Below are 14,036 nucleotides of genomic sequence, written 5' to 3'. Positions count from 1 at the left end.
TACTGTACAGAATATCATAAAAATGCATAACGTTTTCAAATAAATATACTGTACAGAATAGCCTAAAAATGATTAATATATTCAAATGAATCTACTCTACAGTATATCTAAAATGCATAATATGTTTAAATGAATCTACTGTACAGTATATCCGAAAAAAGGAACATTTTGTTTAAATAAATGTGTTCACGCCTGCCTTCAAAGAGGGGAAAAGGAGCATAATGGGAAGGTAAGAAGCATCAGTCCATGAATACCGAGTAATGTTTTAGATGTTTAGTCTTTCTTGTCATTTTAACGAAGTGTAAGTGGAAATAGCCGATTGTGATATTAGTGCAGTTTTACTTTGGTGAGACATCCTTTCAATATTGTTTCAATGGAGGTATAACCGGTGTAAATTACACAGCTTAGAGTTTCAATTAATAAAAGAAGAGAGCAACAGAAAGGCGGAATCTGGCTCGTGGCATATCGCTAACAGCAATTTCCAGCCTTCAGTTCCCCACAGTTTGCCACAGAACAGATTCGGTCAATTTAGCTGCATGAATTGAAAGCGTCACTTCAGTTAATTCATTGTTGGATTTCTGTGCTATGAAAGAATGAATCAATTTATAAACATAATTACTAGAACTTGGTGCTGAGACTGAACACTCTTTCCTTAGAATATATGAATCTTATTGTAACAATTATTATACCGCTTAATAATTGGATTGGACTGACTGTCCGGGTTATTTCCCATGTTTCAGGAACACACCCTCCAGTTGCTTCGATCCATTAAATATCTGTCGTAAATTAATGGAATCGGAAACACCCGTCGCTCGAATTAATTTAATCCCGAGATTATTTCAGTTGTTCAAGATATCGCTTTTATGATGCTTATGGATGAATTTTACTAACTCACTCATTGGAACAAACTGAAAGGTGAATAAAAATGTGTATAAATGTATACAAGAAATAAGTGTTAGATTTAAACCCACAACTTTCAGTAAAAAAAAATACCTTCAATAACAGCATGGAGCAGATGGTATTTATTTTATTCCAAACCTTTGTTTTGACAGAATCTGAAAGTAACATCCTGAAAGTAATTAAACAGCAATCACATTTCAAACAAAGCTGAGCATAAAATCTGTTGATGAGAACATTTCATTTCCAGACGATTAGGAGTTGGACCGAATTCCCTGTTTTTTTCTGAGACTTTATTTAGGCAAATCACTGCAAACACAGTCATGTCAGGTGAAGGGTATTAGGGATATGGAGCAAAGAGGGGAATATGGAGTTGAGGTACAGGTCAACCATGATTTTCGGAGCAGGCGCGAGGGGCTGGATGGCCTGTTCCTGATCTTAATATCCATATATCATATTTAAAACAAAATCGATCCTCATATCACAGTGTCACTCATTTTAGAATTTAATTGATATTAACGTCAATATCCACGGTTTGTTGCTGCAATTAGATACAAGGGGGGAATCCATCGTCCAGCTACAGGAAGTGACGCTGTACAGGCTCTGATGTAAGTTATTTCTCCTCAGTATTTCTTGGCAAATGGTTAACGGGCCCTTTGAAAATATGTTAACGAATTTGCCAGAAATAGGGCCTCAGAGAAATTGATTTGAAGCCACCCATGATCTCACTGCAACGAATTTTTAGGGGAATTCTTACCCGTGGGTTGAGACAAGGCGTCTGATTTCCAACAGTTTTCTGGATATAAGTGTCGATAATCAGCATTCATTAATTTCCAGTGGATTTCTTCAAGGTGTGAAGCCCTCAGATTGGGTCATATATCAATTCGTGCCTTAACCGCAGTATATTGGTAAAGAAAGGAGCACCTATGTCTGAAGGTCACCTGGTTCTGTGCTATTCAAAATTAGGCGAGGGCGCCACTCATTAATGCCATAAAAATTGAGCCTTTATTCAAGGTGCAGCATTTGAATGCAATATTACATTGATTCATGCAATATTCATTCAGTTGCAGTAAATTCCAACCTGTCCCTCCTGGATATTCAATTATTTCTCCTCAGCTTATTGTAATTGATTCTGCGCAATTTTCCCAGTTCACTGGCTTACTACAGTTATGCGGAATTCTATTGAACGCTGGCACTTTAATAAAAGAGAAATAAAAAATGAGCTTACGAAAGAAAATGAGGCAAATAGTTATTATGGTTTGGGTGAGTCTATCTCTGAATACGAGATCAAGTGGTGCAGTGCACCAGTCGATAACTGTGAGGGAGTGAGGCAATCCAGTCCCGTCTGTGGTCAGCAACCGATGGACGTTCCCACACAAGCCTGGAATATAAACCGGAAGTACCTTCTGGCCAACTGGCCGTTAGTTCACCTGCAGTGAAAAGAAATAGTATGATAACCCAGTGAATAACAAAGTGAGGAAGTGACGTGTGACCACACTGAATAGTCAAAAGCATCGGACAAAAAGCAGAATTATTGACTAATTGTCATGGAATGCGAGGGGGTTTCTGGGATTCGAGTGTTATTGTCCACAAATGAATGTCCATAACCCTAACTCTCGGCAACACTCCTAGTCGCGTGTCTCCGTGAGTCTATAAATGATAAGAGAATCATTTGTTATCCAATGTTATTTATACGGCAATAATTATATCATTTCTGGAAAAATGTGACGATCCATGTGAATTGTCGCTAGGCTCCAGCAAACCGAGTATAGCCTCTTGAAAGTTTCTAAAGAACTGAACATGATATTCCAAATGATTGACGGTTTCTTTAGCTCGCTGTTATATTCTCGACTGCTTGAGCTGAAACCCAGCATCCCATTAGTACTTTTGAACGCCCGCTAGATTTCAGTGACATGTGGATATGAACAACGGCATTGCGTGTTCGTGTACATCTCCTCAGAACTTCGCCATTTCCATATTATTCCCATCTACCATTCTTATACGTGAAATGGACAACGTCATTTGTTGTTTCAGTGAACTGGACCTGTCAACCATCTGCCCACACGCTTAATGCAGCGATCTTCTTTTGTAATTTTCTGGTCCATTCACAGTTCATTGTACTTCGTTGATTAGTATTATCAGTAATCTTGTATATACTCCCCTCTGCTCCTGAGCCATTGGTGAAGTGTTTGAGGTATAAATCTGACATGGTTAGGAACTGTATTCATTCCCCATTTTAATGTAATGCAACGTGTCCCAGGTTCCAGATAATACGCTGATTTTACGTTGTTTCTCTTAAAGCTAAATAGCAAAATTTACATTACTGTCAGAAGCAGAAAAGTGCAGTAGGTTGGAGTATAGAACTTTCGCTGTAATTCAATCAGAAGAGATGGGAGACGCGAGATCGCACTTCAGCGCTATTACTGGTTGGGATGTGTAATTGAAGTGTGATAAGTGTCGGTTGACAAATACTTGCAAATGTGGTGATCGGAATTTATAATGTAATTCGAAAAATAAGGTAGGATGTATGACTTTGGAATGTGAAGAGAATTAAACCTGCACACCTGGTTCAATTATCCTCAGCTCTCTATCACTGAGGCAGAACTTGCTCTCGACCGTCCCAGTGCAATGCCAAGGGAATTCCATGTGTGTGCATGAGAGCAGTAGACTTAGATAGATAGCGAAATAGATAGATTTCTTGATAGGCCGACAGACAGACAGAAAGACAGACAGACAGGAATGGAGAGCGAGAGGAACTGCAAGGTTTCAATCACTTTCAAGGCGTAATTGTTTACAATTTGATGGCAAGCAGCTTTTTAATTTCAGACACATTCGATGCCTCTATCTCTCGGTATACAGTAATCGCTCTGCGATGACATTGCATAAAGGAAGCTAAAACCAAATGTAATCTACGGGTTAAGCCTTTATTCATGAGGACGGGGATAATGGGGAAAAGCGCACAAATATATTTTATTTTCCATTTTAAAGTCATGTTGTCGGCCCTTGTATTTATATAATACTTTGATTTTATGTTACTGTTAATAGTTCAATCGAAAATAAACTAAACAATTTAGGAAGCAGAGACCTAGCGTTGGTTGGAGTTTATCTGCAGTACAGGCTGAGTATCCGGGAGAGGCAATGCTGAGCTGCTTTCGATCCAACGATAACTGGAGGGTGTCATTATAGCGTATCAAGTTTACATATGCTGTTGCAATTATTCATGTGGGCATAGATATTTATATTTTTAAAATAGTTCACACAGGAACTGCTTACAATCAAAAGGTTTCAATATATTAAATATAAACAGTAAAAACCGTCTGCCCACACTGGAGTGCTGGTGGTCGGATTCCAGCAGATTCCCCGGAGATGGCACTCGTCACATTCCACCAATCTGGAAATTGGTTTGATTTGTAGGAGTAAGAAATGTCCTTATTTATCCCAGATTACGAACTCCAACAAATAAAACCATTTTCCTATCCATCACATGAGGTTCTTTTCGGTTTCACTTGCCTTAATCTTTTCAGTAATCTCTGTATGAAATATAAATTATTTTCCAGTGAAAATCCATATTTAGGACATTTACCAAGCTGACTCTATCGGCTACAGGAGTGGCTACAAAATCAAACTCTGTAAGGTGGGTGATATCAAACATTACTGATTCCTTAATCAGTTTATTCTTTCCAAGTGTTCAAATCCCTTAATAAAAAAAAATCAAAGGGAAGAGGGATAATCCCGGCAACTGTCGGCCAGTCAGCCTAACGTCGGTGATGGGGAAACTTTTAGAGACAATAATCCGGGATAAAATTAAGTTGGACTTGGAAAAGTAAAGGCTAATAAATGAAAGTCAACTCTGATCTGTTAAAGGAAAATCGTGTTTGACTAACTTGACTGAGTTAATTGATGAAGAAACGTGAAATGTTGATGAGGGAAGTGCGTTTGACGTTGTCTTAATGGACTTTCAAAAGGCATTTGATAAAGTACCACATAATAGGCTTGTTAGTAAAATTCAAGCCCATGTGATTAAAGGGACAGTGGTAGTGTGGATATGATATTTGCAAAGTAACAAATGGTAGAGAGTAGCGGTGAACGGTTGTTTTTCAGACAGGAGGGAAGTATACACTGGTGTTCCCCAGGGGTCAGTATTAGAGCCACGGCTTTTTTTGATATATATTAATGACCTGGACTTGGGTATAGAGGGTATAATTACTAAATTTGCAGCAGAAACGAAACTGAAAAAAATGTAGTAAACAATGTGGAGGATAGTAACAGACTTCAGAAGGATATGGACAGACTGGTGAAATGGGTAGACACAAAACAGATGGAATTTAACGGAGAAAAGTGTGAATGGATACATTTTGGTAGGAAAAATGAGGAGAGGCAAAATAAACTAAATGTGCACAGACACAAATCTTTGAAGGTGGCAGTACAAGTTGAGAAGGCTATTAAAAAAACATGTGGGATCCTTGGCTTTATTAATCGAGGCAGAGAGTACAAAAACAAGGAAGTTATACTAAACCTTTATAAAACACTGGTTGGGCCTCAGCTGGATAGTGTGTTCAATTCTGGGCGCCACACTTTAGGAAGGATGTCAAGGCCTTAGAGAGGGTGCAGGAGAGATTTACGAGAATGGTTCCAGGGATGAGGGACTTCAGTTATGTGGGGAAATTGGAGGAACCGCGGTATTTCTCCTTAGAACAGAGACAGTTAAGTGGAGATTTGATGGAGGTGTTCAAAATCATGAACGGTTTTGATAGAGTAAATAAGGAGAAACTGTTTCCAGTGGGAGGAGGGTCGGCAACCAGAGGACACAGATTTAAGGTGATTGGCAAAAATGCCAGAGGCAAAATGAGGGAACATTTTTTTACTCAGCGAGTTGATATGATCTGAAATGCACTGCCTGAAAGGGTGATGGAAGCAGATTCAATGGTAACTTTATGAAGGGAATTAGTTAAATACTTGAAGGGAAAAATGCAGGGCTATGGGGAAAGAACAGGAGAATGGGACTTATTGGATAGATCCTTTAGTCACGATGGGCCAAATGGCCTGCTGCTATGCTGTACCTATTATAATACTATGATATGAAATTTTGCACTGCTGCAGTTAAGCTAACAGGCCCTTCGTTACTTTCCATTACCCCTTTTACTCATTATGTAAAGTTTACTGTCTCTCTCTTCCATGTCATGACATCTGAATCCAGCGAGCCTTTGCAGGTTGTAATTAATGTATAGCTGGTTGACTTATCTATTTTAAAAATTCATTCAGATGAAATCCGACTTGTCTGGAAATTTTGAATAGTTTCAATTCCAGTAGTTTGTCCTTTGTTATGTTTTTTTGACATTGAAAACCAATTTCTTTGAATACCATCCTTTCCAACCTATAGTGTTCCAGGTAGCTTTAGATATCGTTTGGTCCATTTAAATTGCGAAGATTGCTTCAAAATATTAATTTATTTGTTGTTTTTTCGTTTTCCTTATCCTCCACTGTTATCACCCCTCAATCTCTTTTGAAAGGAAATGAGAGCTCGTGGAATTGGAGAGAACCTATTGACACGGAGAGGGAACTGGTTAGGAGGCAGGAGACACATCACAGGATATGACTCGTCGAGTCCCCCGGAGATGTGTTCTCGGTTCTCAGCTTTTCACTACTTTTATAAATGACTTAGATGAAGGAATAAAGAGGCGCATGTCCAAGTTTGTTGACGACCCCGTTAAATGGCAGAGTAAATAATGAATTAAGGAGCAGAACGTTGCAAAGTGACCTTCATGTGCTAAACTGTGGCCGATGGAGTTCAACATGGGGAAGTGAGAGGTTATCCACTTTGGACCAAAGGAAGATAGATCAGAATAATTTCTAAATGGTAAGAAGCTAGGAGCCGAGGAGGAGCAGGGAGATTTAGAGATCCAAGTACAGAAATCACTACAAGCTGGTGGATTGGTACACAGTATAATTAAAAAGGCTTTTGGAATGTTAACTTTTATCTCAAAGGAGCTGGAATACAATGGGATGTAAGTTATGCTACAGTAATATAAAGCTCTGGTTAGACCGCACTTGGAGTATTGCGTTCAGTTCAAGGCACCGCAATTCAGGATGGATATATTGGCCTTGGAGGTGGTGCAGCGCAGATTCACCAGAATGAATCCGGGGCTAAAATGGACAATTCATGATAGCAGGGTGCATGGACAAAGCTTGTACAGAAGATTCAAGGGACATTTAATTAATGGTATGATAGCATCGTAGTATAGTACAGCACGGAAGTAGGGCATTAGGCCCATCGTGACTATGCCGGCTCTTTTAAAGACCGATCCAATAGGTCCCATTTCCCTGCTCTTTCCTCATAGTCCTGTATAATTTTTCCATTCAAGTATTTATCCAATGGAGTTGAGATACACATCGTCCATGATCTAATTCAATGGCATTCAGTTCTGGGCACCGCATCTCAGGAAGGCTATTTTGGCCCTGGAAACGGTGCAGCGCAGATTCACCAAAATGATATCGGGGGCTAAAGGGGGCAATTCATTAGGACAGCTTGCATTTACTAGACTTGTATAGAAGATTAAGGGGGCATCGAATTCATGGTATCGAAGTATCATATCACAGTACAGCACGGGAGGAGGCCTTTCGGCCCGTCGTTCACCAGGCGCTATACAAATAGTCCCACCTACCTGCTCTTTGCCCATAGCCCGGTACATTTTGTATCCTTCAAGTATTTATCCAATTCCCTTTGAAAGTTACCACTGAATCTGTTTCCACCACCCTTCCATCAATGCATTCCAGATCATTAAAACTCGCTGCATAAAAAAGTGTTTCTTCATGTCACGTGTGGCTCCTTTGCTGATCATCGTAAATCTGTATCCTCTGGTTCCCAACAATTCTGGTAACAGTTACCTTTATTTACTCTACCAAAACCGATCATGATTTTGAACACCTCTATCAAATCTCCCCTAAACCTTCTTTGTTCTAAAGGGAACAACCCCATCTGCTCCACATAACTGAAGTCCATCATCCCTGGTACCATTCTAGTAAATCTCTTCTGCACCGCCTCTAAGGCCTCGACGTGATCCTAAGGTGTGATGTCCAGAATTCCACACAATACTCCAGCTGAAGCGTAACATGCGTTTTATGAACGTTTAGCATAATGTCTTTACTTTCGTACTACATTTCCGAGTTTCGTGTCATCTGCAATCTTTGAAATTGTACCCTGTATACCCAGTTCCAGGTCATTAATATATATCGAAAAGAGCAGTGGTCCTAATACTGACCCCTGGGGAACACCACTCTGTCTGAAAAACGACCATTTACCACTACTCTCTGTTTTCTGTCCCTGAGCCAATTTTTACGTCCACGCTGCCACTGCCCCTTCAAACCCACGGGATTTAATTTTGCCAACACGTCTATTGTGCGGTACTTTATCAAATGGCATTTGAAAGTCCATATACACAACGTCAACCGCACTAACCTCATCAACCCTCTCCGCTACTTCAGGAAAGAACTCAATCAAATTAGTCAAACACGATTTGCCTTTAATAAATGCCTGCTGACTTTCATTTATTAGCCCAAACTTTTCCAAATGCCATGGTTATTGTCTCTGAAATTATCCCCACTACCGACGTTTGTCCGACCAGCGTGTAATCGCCGGGTTTTTCTTTTTCAATTTTTTGTACAGGGGTTCACATTTGTAATCCTTGAGCCCTCTGGCACCGTCTCCATATCTTGGGAGGATTGGAAGATTGTGGTCAGAACCTCCGCAATTTCCACTCTTACTTCCCTCACTAATCTTGGATGGATCCCATCTTGTTCGGGTGACTGTTCTACTTTGAGGACTGCCAATCTTTTAAGTACCTCCACTTTATCTATTTTTATCCTATCCAATATCGCTACTACCTCCTCCTTTAACGCTGCAATGGCAGCATCCTCTTCTCTAATGAAGACGGATGCGAAGTATTCCTTTCGTACCTCTAGCGTTTTAGTGTTTAAGATGATTAAAGGATTGGAAAGCGTAGATAGAGAGAAACTACTTCCTCTGATGGGGGAGTCCAGAACAAGGGGGGCATGGTTTTCAAATTTGAGCTAATCCGTATATAGGTGATGTCAGGAAGCATTTCTTCACACAAAGGGCAGTGGAAATCTGGAACACTCTCCCCCAAAAAGGTACTGAGGCTACCAAAATTGAAAATATCAAAACTGAGATTGATAGATTGTTGTTAAGTAAGGGTATTAAGGGATATGGAACCAAGGCGGGTAAATAGAGTTGAGATACAGTTCGTCCATGATCTCAGTGAATGGTGGAACTGGCTGGAGGGGCTGAATTGCCTACTCCTGTTCCTCTGTTCCTTTGTAAGAACCCCATCTGCACTTCTATCATTCTATTTCTTTTGATGCAACGATAAAATATTTGATATTCTCCTTCATATCCCTTGGAATTGTTGCCTATCTGATGGTGCATTTCATAATTTCATGATATCCTTTTATTTTTGATAATAGTTCTGGCTGTCAAACTTTCCATTGTCTTCGCCTTGACATAACCTTTCCCCTTTTGTTTAATTCTGGCTCTAACTATTTAATTTCACCATAATGACATCCTCCATTTACAATTTCCATTTCTGGGATTGTGTTTTCTTTTGCTCGCTGATCACCTTCTTGAATCAATTGCACTATTTGTCCATCGATTTACCGACTGAAATTTTATCCCATCCTTCCGCCGTCAATACTTTCCTTATATCTTCATAGTGAGGCAGGTTTAAGTGCTAAGTCACTGTTTGCTGATCTCCTTTCTCCCTCGCAAATTTGATGGTGACTTCAAGCACGTCACGCTCAGTCGTCCCAGGATGCTTCCTTATCAAGATATTGCTAACTATTTTTGGATTATCACTCAGAAACATTCGATAAATCTCTTTCCTTTTTAGTGTATTCTAACCTTCCCCAATCTAGATATAAAGTAATACTTCCCATTATTGGTATTTTCTTCTGCTGAAATGTCTCAATAATTGTCGTACACTTGCGTTCCTCTGTTGTTATCATATTCAGGAGGATTTATAAATGTGCTAGTTAATCACTTGGGAACGAGTAATGAAGTCCAATCTAATACTGTTATGTTCATTGTGCTTAGATTAGAATATTTTGTTCATCATTTGTACCCAGGTTATATCTAAGGTATGAACTCAGCTTTCTACTGAATTTACACAATGTCACTGTGCTATTGAAAGATGATATTACCTTAAGTACGGTTACAAATGTACTGTACAGCATACTGAGAATAAACAGAATCACGAAAGCGATCACTGTTGATGCCGTGCTGCCATCCTCATATAAGTTTTCTAATCCTTCTTCCTCTACCTCGGGGTCTTCTGGATCGTCCTTTAATTGAGGGGTTTCTAGAACCAATAGATTGATATTGTTAGAAAGGTGGTCATGTTAAGAACAGAATAGATACAAAGGCGCTGCAATAGAATGAAACAGGCAATCGTGAGGGATTCGAATTTGAACTAACGGAACATAAAAATATAGTTAACACATTAACCAGCCCGATATCGATTACGGTGATTTTCAGAATATTGGGGGTTCGCTTATAGTGATAGTAGAGTTCAGATATTGTATATAAACGGAGGATTGATTTTACTCGGCAAATATATCCGTCCATTTTACGTTTCAGCGAATAAAAAGCTTTACGATGCTGATAAGTGCTTTCCATTAAAATTAATTTCGCATTTGAAAGCTGATAACAACAAAATGAACGAAATTATATCTAAAAGAATGAAACTCGATGCCATTCTGAACAGAAGGTGATCTGATTATCGGACCAAATCTCTTGCGGCTCACATAGAATGACATAAGAGATCGGCAGTAAAGCGGGGGCAGGGAAACACTGCGGGCTAAAGATTCAACTTTGACTGATCAGCGCACTTTATGTTCGACTGTCGAAACCTTTTGACATTTTATATCAAATGTTGCTTGCAGATACAGACACATTCTGAAATAGGACTATATATAAACTATTTTACATTGTCATCTATACAGTGGCGTTAGACCTGCATCATTGTCATTGGATTTAGTTGTGATTTACGGTGATGACGCTGACATTCTGTTCGGTTTCGTATTCCTGACGTGATATATTTCTTTAGTAATTTTTTGTTTTTTCTATTATTATTATCTCGTGAAATCTATAACACACCGCAGCGTATATTCCTGGATGGTGCCACTAATATTCCGTGATATAAACACGATATGTACATTTACCCCGTACGTTTTGGCCATGAGAGTCAGAATTGAAAATGAAGTTAATAATTCATTTAAACTTCGGAATGTGTCACCACTGACAAATCTCGGATCATGTAGACTCTCAGGTTATGATAATCCTGGCCGATATTTCGGGAGGTGGGGTGAGGGTAGGGCTTTGTATTTGCATTGAGTGTGGGCGATTGGATTCTGAAACTCAAAGCATCATAATCGCAGTAGTGACTGACCTGGCGCAGAGTAAACTTTGTCATATTGTTACAAATTCGTATGGTCATTTACAAATCATAAGCTTCACTCTACGAGTGTTATTCTACATTGAACTGACATGCTGCGTGATCTAAATAGCACCAAGCTGGGCCGCAAAACAGACCCCAAAGCAAGTCCTGTCCAATTACACCGAAGCTGAATCTACGGTGAGCTATCCGAGTTCGAATGCACTTCTTTAGCATCATCTGATTACATATTGTGGGATTCACAGATTGGCACCGTGAGAAGGACAGCACATCAATTTGCTCACTTACTCGGTGCAGCTGGGCATACGTCGAGCCACGAACTGAAGGATGTGTTATTTGCAGTGTGAGATAAGCAGCACAGCGAGATAACCTCCAGCATGGAGAGATACCATAGCCCATAGAACAGCGGCTCCATCCACTCGCGGAGATATCCTCCAGCATGGAGAGATATCCTCCAGCATGGAGAGATACCACACCCCATATAACTGCGGCTCCACCAACTCACTGAGATATCCACCGGAATGGATACTTACCTTATCCAATAGAAAGGAGGCTCCACTAGTTCATCGAGATATCCACCGGAATGGATCAATAGCATACCCCTTAGAATGGCAGCTCCACCCAGTCACCGAGATATCCTCCAGCATGGACAGATACCATATGTGATGGAACGGCAGCTCCTCCAGATGGAGGTACCAAGATTCAGCAACATCAGCTTGGCTCTCCGCCAGCCAGTCATGATAGTTGCCCAACGTTGGATACGTGAGCGTATTTTCCCATACCTGACCACCAGGTGCAGCCTTCCCTGACCTGGCCGATCTCAAAACAATTGTTTCGTCTCCTGCCTTGTGACTCCCACAGGATACCAATTGTAACAGAAACTTAACAGAATGAACTGTGCTTAAGGTGATTGGTGTAATGGCTTCGTGCTGTTCTATTTTTTCAAGACTAGTTTTTTCCCGCCTTTCAGAAGGTGGTGAGTCTTTACGGATGGGCCTGGATGTCGCCCTGCCCACCAATTCTCCAACCTGGACAATTTGTTCAGGCGGAGCGTCTGCGCTTATCAAGTTTCAACGGGACACTCGAAATAACGTCCTGTTTTTCTCTTGGGAAGAAAATGCAGCGCCACCGTTGGCGGCAAGGACTCGCTGTCGGCTGGGATTCTCAAAGAATATTCTTCATCTCTGTCGCTCAGCTTTCCATTGGCCGAATCTATGCTTCTCCCTGACCTGTGTTTGAACTGAAGTGATATCAGCCAGAATGACGACGATGATAAGAAACAATGGTTCCACTTCATAGATCGCCTTTCACCCCCACAGGAGGTCCCAAAAGTTTCACAACCAAATAATTACATTTTAAAGTGTAATCGCTGTTACTTTTATAAACAACCCCGCAGCCAATAAACCCATAACAAAGGTCTAAGAGCATCACTGTCGTTAATGGGACGCTTAGGTTTTTTTTTAAATAGTGTAGGTTCAGGACGGAATATAGGTCCCAGATTGCGGGAGAGTTCGCTGCTCCTTTAATCTCCCATGGGATCTTTAACACCCAGGTGAAAAGCCCGACGGGGCCCAGGAGAAGCGTCTCATCTGAAACGCCACACCTTCGACAAATCAGCACCCCCATGATTATTGTGCTGGAGTGTTAGCCTAGATTATGGGCCGAAGTCCTGGAGAGGAGCTTGAACCCAGAATCTTCGAATTCAGAACCCAGAGAGCTGTCAATGAGCCAAGATGACACGAAACTGATAAGAGGATAGTTCCAAACTCAATGAAACCTTTTACAATGGCATGGATTGATAGCTCAATATAAGAACAAGAATACTTTCATTTATATAGCGCCTTTAACGCAGGAAAACGACTCAACGCGCTTCACATGAGCGCAATCAGACAAAATTTGATACCGAGCCATATAAGGAGATATTAGGACAGATGACCAAATGGTTGGGGAAAGAGGTAGGTTTATACAGGGTGTTAAAACAGAGAGAGTTGGAGAGTCGCAGAGGTTTAGGGAGAGAATCTCAGAGGTTAGAGCCAAGTCAGTTGAAGGCACGGCCGCCAATAGTGGAGAGATGAAAACCATGGATGGACAAGAGGCCAGAACTGGAGGAACGCAGAGATCTCGGAGGGTTGTAGGGCTGGAGGAGGTTACAGAAATAGGGAGGGGACGAGGGCTATGGAGGAATTTGGACACGAGGATGAGAATTTTAAAACTGAGGTATTGCCAGACTGGGAGCCAATTTAGCTCACCGAACACAGGGGTGATGAATGGACTTAAATTGTTGTGAGTTAGAATACGGACAGCAGAGTAAAGTTTACGGAGGATAGAAGCTGGGAGGCTGGCCAGGATACCATTGGAATAGTCAAGTCTGGAGGTAACAAATGCATGGATGAGAGTTTCAGCAGCAGATGGGTTGAGGCAGCCGCAGAGACGGGCGACGTTATGGAGGTGGAAGTAGACTGTCATGGTGATGGAGAGTATCTGGAGTCGGAAACTCAGCTCAGGGTCAATAAGGAACTCGAGGCTGCGAACAGTGGGATTCAACCTCAGACAGTGGGCAGGTGGAGAGATGGAGTCGGTGACTAGGGAACAGAGTTGGTGGTGGGGACCAAAGATAATGGCTTTGGTCTTCGCAATATTTAATTTGAGGAAATGTCTGCTCATCTAATAATG

Source organism: Heptranchias perlo, unplaced genomic scaffold, assembly GCF_035084215.1.
Source record: "Heptranchias perlo isolate sHepPer1 unplaced genomic scaffold, sHepPer1.hap1 HAP1_SCAFFOLD_54, whole genome shotgun sequence".
In the NCBI taxonomy this organism is placed as follows: domain Eukaryota; kingdom Metazoa; phylum Chordata; class Chondrichthyes; order Hexanchiformes; family Hexanchidae; genus Heptranchias; species Heptranchias perlo.
This window is presented reverse-complemented; position numbering follows the sequence as displayed.